The following is a 10,661-nucleotide window of genomic DNA, read 5'->3' on the forward strand; positions in this document are numbered from 1 at the left end:
ATTCTTGGCAAACTTAATTATACTTGTAGTGCCCCTCCCCCGGTACCACCTCTTCCAATATATGGTCATGTTCCCTTCTGGGGGGTCTTGGGTCTGGGTGCGATGAGACCACCTCTTTTGTACCTGATGGGAGGGGTAAGGAGCGGGGTTATTTTTGGCCATGGTCACTTTCTTGCAGACTTTGCTGTCTCCTCCTTACACCTTCCCCTCCCTTCCAGCTGCTTGGTTACCATAGCAACCCCTTGCTGGATTAGCCCCTTATTTTCAAGGCTGGGCGGGGGGGGGGAGGGAAGGAGGAGTGGGGTGAGGCCTTGTGCTTTCACTTACATTCTCTTGTTTGCTTATTCAGCCTGGTTAAGCTAAAAGCAAGGCCAGAAGCAAGATTATTATTTTTTAGTCTCTACCCTATTTATTTCACATTCTCCTGATATGTACCAGTCATACCTACAGACATACTCACATCCTCCGAGATGGTGTTAGAGTCTGTTGGCCCTCTCATGGATTGATCATCAATATGAGAGTGGTTCCTGCTAGAGTTTCCCATAGGAAGCTCAATTTTACTGTTATGGGCACCCTTTTTTATATTATGATTCTGTCTATACCAACATTTTGCTCATGAAAGTAACCCTCTCTTTCTTATTGGTCTGTGTCCCCTAGAAACACAAGGGACCCCGAATTCTATAGGCTGTGTAGTTTCTCATTAACATTGACTTACCACCTTTATCTTGCAGTTAGGCACATGTTGGAGACAATATTTGTTGTTGCAGCATTTTATAATTTAAATTTAATCTTCCCAGCTATATTTTCCAATATTACCAGTTGGTACCTCTTTTCTCATAATCTTTCAGGTTATTTCTCGGTCATTGACTTACGCCATCATTTCTTGTCTCCAAATCCCAAAATAGCTAAGCTAAAGTCTTGCAGGCCTCAACCTACAGTTTCTTTCATTTCAGCTTCTGTCTTATGTCTGCTACATAGTTCCTCTAAATACTGATCAGTCATACTTTTGTAATCCTACAAATCAACTCTAATTACCATACAATGAATATATATGGTATAAGATATTGATTAATCATAACATCACACAATAAATGGATACTAAACTAAGATCATTGCCTGTGCTCACATTAACACAAGAAGAGATTATATTTAACAGTTGAGGGTGGAATTTCAGGAGTACCCATTTTTGGCTTAACTCTGGTCAGACTCCCAATGGAAACAGCCAGAGCAAAGTTGTGAAAATCCCACCCTACATTTTTTTTATTCCTACATTTCATAAGTCTAATCACACAGAAACCCAAAGCTCTCTGTTCTGCTTGACAGTTCAGCACCCCACCTGCCAATACAGAATGTCACAAGCCCTGGCACAACGATAACGGTATCTCCACATGTTGTAGGAGCCACACTAACACATAGGATAGCACAATCTCTGACCCCAAAGAGCTGGCAATATGTTAGTCTTTGTGTGTTTGCCAAAGATTTACTAGAGTAACTACAGTTTTATTGTAATTTTTTGAGTAAAAAAAAAGAAATATTTTGGTAGGCTCTGTCTCTCCCCCACCCCCCGGTGAATCATCATGGTCATAATAAACATTTGAATTTCCTCTTCACCAACCACTTTAAAGTTTTTCTTTGAAGAATGACCTCTTCTGATGTCAGAAAGAAGAGCAGTCTTCATGATTAAAAACCTTTGAAGAAGTCCCCACCATCACAACAACAAAGCATGAATAAGAATATCCATCCTGTGTGACCTTTTCCCCTTGTTTTGAAGTGTCTGAAATGCCAATCAGCAAAGAGCATATTTCTAATCAAAGAAAAGTTCATCAACTAGGATCCCACTCCAACCCTTCATTTGTAACCTAGATTTGCTTTAGACAACAGGGCAAAGTACTTTAGGTAGCTTCTGGACAAGCCTAAAGGCATCCTGCTGAGGGAAAAAAACTACTGTTGTTAAGTTTAATTCCATAGTGGACATTAATGGGAGTCATTGCTGTGGCAGGTGTGGAGCTGCTATGTAATGATCTCAGAATATTGATAGGTGATGTTATGAATACTGTATGCGACCTGGTCAGGGAGGTGAAGTTCCTGTATAATTGTCTTGGTCTAGTTTAATAAGGGGCTGTTGAAAAAACAAGTAGGAAAACAACACAAAGGAGCTAGATAAACAACCACCCAACAAACACTTGGGGGAAGGGGGCAACTACAGAACAATGGCCTCCTTTCAGGCTCCAACCCAAAGTTGCACATTGGTTATGCCAGTGCTAGGAGCTAACAGATCACATCAGATCAGATAAACAGTTAAAAAGTGACTTAGTCTCTGGGTTGCATGAGGGGGTGATCAAAAAGACTGAGCAGTTTTTAAAGGATACTCTCCCTGAAGCAGACGGGAGTGAACTGTTTTGTGAATTGAAGGCAGAGGTTATGCCACCTGACCCTAGCATTCTTGCGGGGGTCTATAGGAAGCTTAGATAAATAGGCACCTGGTAAATTAGACATGTGTATAGCCCGTTTACTGTTTTAAAATCAGTTTTCTCTAATACCCTTTGGTACTAAATGAATATAATACTGGGCTTTAAGAAGGCTATCTGGTCACTGTATTAACTACCAGTCACGGCTCCTGGAGGGAGCAGGACTGCAGCTAGTGAACGTAAGTCAGGCCTGCTGAGGAAATTACAGGTAGCACTAAGACCCGGTCTAAGAATGGGAGCATCACGTGATTCCACCCTAAGAGAGAGGTGATGGCCCCAGGAGTGACACCTGAGAGGCAGTGCATTCAAAAAGACCAGAAGAGATCAGAGATTCAGTTATCTCTGCAGCTGTGACCATTGCCTAAATCCCAGTGTATTGCTATGAAAATGCAGGATTTATTGTCTATTATCTCTTGAGGTTATATATTTGCAAACTATTTGATTGTTGCCCTGACATGGCTGCCATTTTCATTCCAACCCCAGCTAGTGCAGGTCCCTCCTGGGCTGTGAGGGCAAGAGTTGGTGCACAGTATCCTGGGCACAGAAATGTGGACACTAAAAAAACCTGAGAACACCAGAGTGAACTCTTGGGTTCTCTGTATTAAAGAAAGAGGGTGAAAGCTTTTATTGGAAAGGTACATATATTGTAGGAAGGAAAGCTATTTAGCCAAATTCTCAAGGGAGTTCCAGATCCTTTGCACTAAGGTGGTGCAGGGGATCTGTAATATGGCTGAAAATTTCTAGCAAGGAATTTGCTGTTTGCACATTTTTGTCTGATTCAGATCTGCATCTCTGCCTTTACCTGCAGCTTTATATCAGATGATTATAGCAATATCCTTTCTTGGTGTGGGGTCCATGAAGGACACTAGGTCAATGACACAACTTCTTAGGCCTTGGCTACACTTGCGAGTTTCAGTGCTGTAAAGGCTCCCCCAGCGCTGTAACTCACTCCCCATCCACACTGGCAAGGCATTTGCAGCGCTGTATCTCCGTGGTTGCAGCGCTGCATGTACTCCACCTCTCCGAGAGGAATAGCAAGTATTGCGCTGTTGCTGCAGCGCTGCGGCGCCAATGTGGCCACCCAATGTGCTGTGAATGGCCTCCAGAATTATTCGGCAGTATCCCACAATGCCTGTTCTAGCCACTCTGGTCATCAGTTCAAACTCTACTGCCCTGGCCTCAGGTAACCAACCATGTGACCCACCCTTTACATTCCCTGGGAATTTTAAAAATCCCCTTCCTGTTTGCTCAGCCCAGCATGGTGTTGAGTGCTATCAGTGAATCTTTCCAGGTGACCATGCCTCCACGCGCCAAGCGAGCCCCAGCATGGAGCAATGGCGAGTTGCTGGACCTCATCAGTGTTTGGGGGGAGGAAGCTGTACAGTCCCAGCTGCGCTCCAGCCGTAGGAATTACGATACCTTCGGGAAGGTATCAAAGGACATGATGGAAAGGGGCCATGACCGGGGCACCCTGCAGTGAAGGATTAAAGTGAAGGAGCTGCGGAGTGCCTACCGCAGAGCCCGTGACGTAAACGGCCGCTCGGGTGCTCCCCCCACGACCTGCTGATTCTACAAAGAGCTGGATGCAATACTTGGGGTTAACCCCACCTCCACTCCGAGCACCACCATGGACATTTCGGAGCCGGTGTAGGGGGGGGGGGAGGAGGAAGAGGAGGAGGAGGAGGAGGAAAACGGGAGTGATGGTGGTGGACCGGATGGAAACACCCCGGAATCCCTGGAGCCATGCAGCTAGGAGCCAGGAGGAAGGTAGCCAGTCGCAGCGGCGGGTACTTGGTGGAGGACAAACAGAAGAGCAGGTTCCCGGTAAGCGGGTTTTTTTTTCGGAAGGAATTTTTTCGGTGCGGGCTCTTTGGGAGAGGAGGGTTAGGCATGCATGCCTAGATGTGGAATAGTGCATTGATGTGGTTTATCACATCGCGGTAATCGGCCTCAGTAATCTCCTCGAATGTCTCATCCAGAATGTATGCAATGCGCTTGCGCAGGTTTATCGGGAGAGCCACCGTGGTCCTTGTCCCAGCCAGGCTAACATGTCCATGCCACTGTGCCGCGAGGGGTGGGAGACCATTGCTGCACACAGGCAAGCTGCATATGGGCCAGGGCGGAAGCCGCATTGCAGTAGAAGACCCTCCCTTGCTTCCCAGGTCACCCTCAGCAGCGAGATATCGTCCAGGACGAATTCCTGTGGAAAATGTTGGGACAGTGTTCAGTGTAGGTGCCCCCTGAAGCTGTTGGCTCTTCCCAAGGCACAGAAACCCAGAGGACAGTGCAGCCCTGAAACAATCAGTCCCCCTTACTCACCATTTTGAGGCTCCCGTGGGATATGTGTGCTCTGTTTTGGATGGGAAAATTATGCTATTGTGTAGACCCTGTGTGTTTTCTACTCCTTAAGTGCGGGGGGAATCATTACTCTGTCTGGTATAAACAATGCTGCCTCTGTTAAATGTTGCATTTTGCCTATACAGCTGCATCAACCTTGAGACCTCAGCTGTCCCTCTTATCGCCTGCTCAGAGACTGCAAAGACTCAGGAAGAGACTGCCAAAAAGCAAAGAAGACATGCTGCAAGAAGTGAAGGGGCAATCTATTAAAGAGAATGAGAAAGCATAGAACTGGAGGGAGAGAGAAAGCAGGATCCACCAGGAAAACGCAGCGCACAGGCGGCAAAGCACCGCACACCGGCAGCAAAGCACTGATAGGCTCATAAGCATCCTGGAGCGCCAAGCAGACGCTATCCAGGAGCTGGTAGCCATGCAGAAAGAGGAGCAGTACCGCAAATGCCACCCCCCCTACAGCCCTTGTCCCAAAACTCTTTCCGCTGTGCCCCACTGTCACCTCCAACCCACTTTCCCCAACTTCCGTGTTCTTCACGCCACCCGCTGCCTCCAACACCAGTATCTTCACCACCCAGCCCTGAAAACCACGACCCTTACCCTCTGCACTCAACCCTCATCATCATGCGGTATAGCTGTCCTGAAGTGCAGCACTCACTGCACAGCACACCAGACAGGACATATGCAAATCTGTGATTGTACTGTTCCCCACTCCACCCCCTTGTTTCTTTTCAATAAATAATTTTTTTTCTTTTCAATAAATAATTTTTTGGCTTTGAAAACATTCTTTATTATTGCATAAAGTAAAAGACTCCTTAGCCCAGGAAATAAACAGGCACTGCAAGTCTGCTTGTCTGCTTAGCAAACACTGATTCCTAAAGATTGGAACTACTGCACTTCACTCCCGTGCAGGGCACCAGATATCACTGCTGGTTTTCAGCCTCAAATTGCTCCCTCAAGGCATCCCTAATCCTTGCAGCCCTGCGCTGGGCCCCTGTAATAGCCCTGCTCTCTGGCTGTGCAAATTCAGCCTCCAGGTGTTGAACCTCAGAGGTCCATGCCTGAGTGAAGCTTTCACCCTTCCCTTCACAAATATTATGGAGGGCACAGCACGTGGATATAACCGCGGGTATGCGGTTTTCGGCCAAGTCCAGCTTCCCATACAGAGATCGCCAGCGGGCCTTTAAATGGCCAAAGACACACTCCACAGTCATTCGGCACCGGCTCAACCTGTAGTTGAACCATTCCTTGCTGCTGTCAAGGCTCCCTGTGTAGGGTTTCATGAGCCACGGCATTAATGGGTAAGCGGGATCTCCAAGGATCACAATGGGCATTTCAACTTCCCCTACCGTGATCTTCCGCTCTGGGAAAAAAGTCCCAGCCTGCATCTTCCTGAACAGCCAAGTGTTCCGAAAGATGCGTGTACCATGCACCTTTCCGGGCCAGCCTGTGTTAATGTCAATGAAACGCCCATGGTGATCCACAAGCGCCTGGAGAACCATAGAGAAATACCCCTTCCGATTAATGTACTCGGATCCTAGGTGGGGTGGTGCCAGAATAGGAATGTGCATCCCATCTATCGTCCCTCCACAGTTAGGGAACCCCATTTGTGCAAAGCCATCCACTATTTCCTGCACGTTACCGAGAGTCACGGTTCTTCTGAGTAGGATGCGATTAATGGCCTTGCAAACTTGCATCAACACGATTCCAACGGTCGACTTTCCAACTCCAAACTGGTTTGCAACCGACCGGTAGCTGTCTGGAGTTGCCAGCTTCCAGATTGCAATAGCCACCCACTTCTCCACTGGCAGGGCAGCTCTCAATCACGTGTCGTTGCGCCGCAGGGTGGGGGCGAGCTCCTCACACAGTCCCATGAAAGTGGCTTTTCTCATCCGAGAGTTCTGCAGCCACTGCTCGTCATCCCAGACTTCCATGACGATGTGATCCCACCACTCGGTGCTTGTTTCCCGAGCCCAAAAGCGACGTTCCACGGTGCTGAGCATGTCCGTGAATGCCACAAGCAATTTCGTGTCGTACGCGTTACGCGGCTCGATAGCATCGTCGGACTCCTCACTCTCACTCTCACTGTCACTTTGGATCTTAAGGAATAGTTCGACAGCCAAACGTGACGTGCTGGCGAGACTCGTCAGCATATGCCTCAGCAGTTCGGACTCCATTTCCCGCAGACAGATCGCGCTGCACAGAAACCGTTGAAAGATGGCGCCAAAGGTGGACAGAAACAAAGGGATTTCTGGGATGCGAAGCGATGCATCAAGGGGCATTGGGACAGGACCCAGAATCCCTGCACCCACACCCCCTTCCCACAACCCATGGCGCCAGAATGGGAAAAGGTGCTGTGTGGGATAGCTGCCCATAATGCACCACTCCCAATAGCGCTGCAATTGCCGCAAATGTGGCCACGACAGTGCGCTGGGCAGCTGTCAGTGTGGACAGACTGCAGCGCTTTCCCTACTCAGCTGCACGAAGTCAGGTTTAACTCACAGTGCTGTACATTTGCAAGTGTAGCCAAGGCCTTAGACTTAGAGCATCCCAGCAGCAGCTCTGGGTGGTGTCAGGACCAAGGCCAGTTCTCAGGATAAGGGAACTTTAACACACTCCCCTCTAGAGGGGAGCAGAGCTCTGGCACAGGGGAGAATCTGGCCAATTTACTGGATAGGTTTTTGTAGATACAGACTAACACGGCTACCCCCTGATACTTGGTCCTATTGTAAGGTGGTTCCCCCGCAGTAGCTCTGTATGCACACCACCCTGATCTGAGATAGAAAAAATCTTAGTTGTGCTACTTGGTTCCCTCTCTTCTTTTATATACTGAAGAGGTTACTCACACCCTTAAGGAAAAATCCAGTCTTTGCAAAATGATTACAGCATCCGATCTTACTAATTCTCTTCTCTTACCACAATGGGATCACGTATGCCTCAGGATCAAGGCCAGCTCCACACTTAAGACAATTTGGATAGAAAAAGGATTAACAAAAATTAAAGATATAATACAAGACGATAGACTGGACTCCTACAATTACACGTGTAACAAATATCAGCTACTGCTGTCTCACAGTTCCTTCTTTCAGTGGCTATGCTCAAGGATTCATGCAAGGATAGGGGACAATTGGTCTGTTTCAACTCTCTCACCTGTAGAAGAACATGTTAAGAAATAGGGAAACAAAAGGCACTTTGTAGGAATTACTTATAGGTGGCTTAATGCTCTGCATCAGCCTCTCAATCTCAGTCTCAAAGAAAAATGGGGAAAATAACTTAGCCTTAGTATCACAACAGAAACGTGGGAGGACATCTGGCTTATTGTGAAAGATATTTTATCCTTGCAGTTCTTCCAGAACAAAATATTAAACAGGTACTACTGGACTTCAGAACGTTTGCTTAAGCTTAAGGGACACAGTGAATGCTGGAGATGCAAACAGCCACATGACAACCTCTCGCATATCTTCTATGCCTGTCAAAAATGCATGTGTTCTGGAATGCAACATTTAGTGCTCTCTCAGAAACTTTAAGTGTTGCTATCCTACCTTCTCCAAGCCTCTGTATTTTAGGGGTGCTGCGTGAGTTGCTATTACCAGTTAACATTAAGAAATGGATTGCAGTAACTTTTTAGTGGCCAAAGGAGTTATTTTGAGAAAATGGAAATCTGCAATTCCTCTGTCATACACAGACTGGCTTAGCGAGCTCTCTACTACTGAATTAATGAGGAAAAAATGACTCTCTCTTAAATAGAAACACTTTGAAAAAATATGAGGATGTTTTGTCACACGTGATGCTATTGCATATTTTTGCAGTTTGGTATATATTAGTCCCTGATACTCATAGGTTATATTCTCACTTATTTATCTATTTAGTCACCTTAATAACTGATGCCCTGCATGACCTGAATGATGCCAGCTTTTTGTTTGTTCATTTGTTTTCGTTTTGTTATTTTCCAGGTTTTACGAATAGTGAGCATTGAAGTTTGTTATTTATACACTATTTCCATCTTGTGCATGTATTTATATATTTTTTGTTCTGTGTTTATGTTTCATACTAGATAATAAAAATAAAGTTTAAAAAGAATCTAAACACCTCCCAAGAGTAAAAACAACAATCCCTCTCTTCCTCCTTTCTCAGGAAGAGACAGGTTTAGGGATGGCAGTTTTTAAAATTGGATATAGGAGTGTAAGTGTTGGAAACAAATTATTTATAAGCTTTAATGATTGTAACTCTGAGCTGAATGGGTAAGAAATTGCCCAACTTTTTTATTCTCCAGTTTGCTTGCTGAAAGTCATCAGTTCTTTTCCAGCTTTGTACTTAGAATAGTAGAGCCTTATTCAGCACTGTATTACTCCATTAGTGGATTTAAACCAGTGTAAAACTGGTGGAAAGCAGTGGTGAGGCAGGCCCATAGCATATAACAATTGCCTTCTTCAAAGTACTTTTCAAATATCAGCTACCTGGGTTACTTAATGGTCACAACAAGCTTGTTGGGTAGGTGATTATTATATCCACTAATAGATGAAGGAACTGAAGCAGAGGAATTAAGTGACCTGCACAAGGCCACAGAGGGTGTCAGTGTACAAATGGGATTATAAATCAGGAGTGTGCTGCAATCCTATGTTCAGGTCACAAGACCACACCTCTTCACTGAATCATAAAGGTCAGGCAAAGTGAATGAAATGAGTGAAATGACAATTACACAAGCAGGCAGAAGTGTCAGAGGAAAGCAATGGTACAACGGATTAGCACATAGGAGTAAAATTACAGCCCATGTTTTTAAAAAAGCCCATCTCACAGCAGTAGAGCTGGTTAGAAAACATTTTTTTTTCCACAGAACATTTTGATTTTTCATCAAAAAAAACAAAAACCGCAAAATTGTTTGTTTTTCAGTTTTCAGTCAAAAATTTTAAGTTTGGTGAGGTTTCTGACCAAAAAAAATCAATTAAAGCCAACATTTTCTACAAAAATTTCATTCATTTGAAAACCCAATTTTCCATTAGAAAATAATTTTGACAGGAAGTTTTTGACCAGCCCTACTCAGTATCTTCTAGTGTGACATTTATGGTAATTTTCAACAGAGCTCTGCACCCAACATGCTTAGTTCTTTTGAAAATCTGGCCATTTATTGTGCTGCCTCCAAAGGGGAACTGAGTTTTTTTTGAAAATCTGGCTAAGCACTTCTGAAAATTCTGGAAAATGGTGTTCCTGAGAGAGGCTACAGTTAGGAAGTGATTAGCTGCTGGTTTGTCTAACCCTGCAAAGATCAGAACTTATCCTGAGCTACAGTATCTGTAATTATATTATACAACATGTTGTGCATTAATACTCTGTTATTGATTTATACAACTGACTATAAAATTTAACAGTCATCACCGATCAAAACAAACCAAGAAAGCATCTCTGAGTAACTACGGAGCAGATACTATGCTGTTCTAGTATTCCACACAACTCTCCATTTCGCCATCAGTATAAAGATGCCTAGTTTCTATAGTAACTGGTACATCAATTGTTCTTTTTATTAAATGGCACCTCTTAGATACAGAACACCTTCTGAGCCAAGAATATACATGCTAAAGAATTACCTGCATTCTTTATAATTTGAGAAAAAGATGTTCTATAGAACATACAACTGAACTCCTTTTGCCTTTAAAGGTATAACTGGTGTTGCAGCAACTCTTCTTATGTTATCTTTCCCCAAATATGTTAAATAACTTGTGGGCTGATTCCTAGAGCTGAAGGCCAGAAGGGACCATTAGAACATCTAGTCTGACCTTCAGTATATCACAAGTCATTACAGTTCACCCAGTTATCCCTGTATTGAGCCCAAAAACTTGTGTTTGGCTA

This window comes from Malaclemys terrapin, chromosome 1, assembly GCF_027887155.1.
Source record: "Malaclemys terrapin pileata isolate rMalTer1 chromosome 1, rMalTer1.hap1, whole genome shotgun sequence".
Classification (NCBI taxonomy): domain Eukaryota; kingdom Metazoa; phylum Chordata; order Testudines; family Emydidae; genus Malaclemys; species Malaclemys terrapin.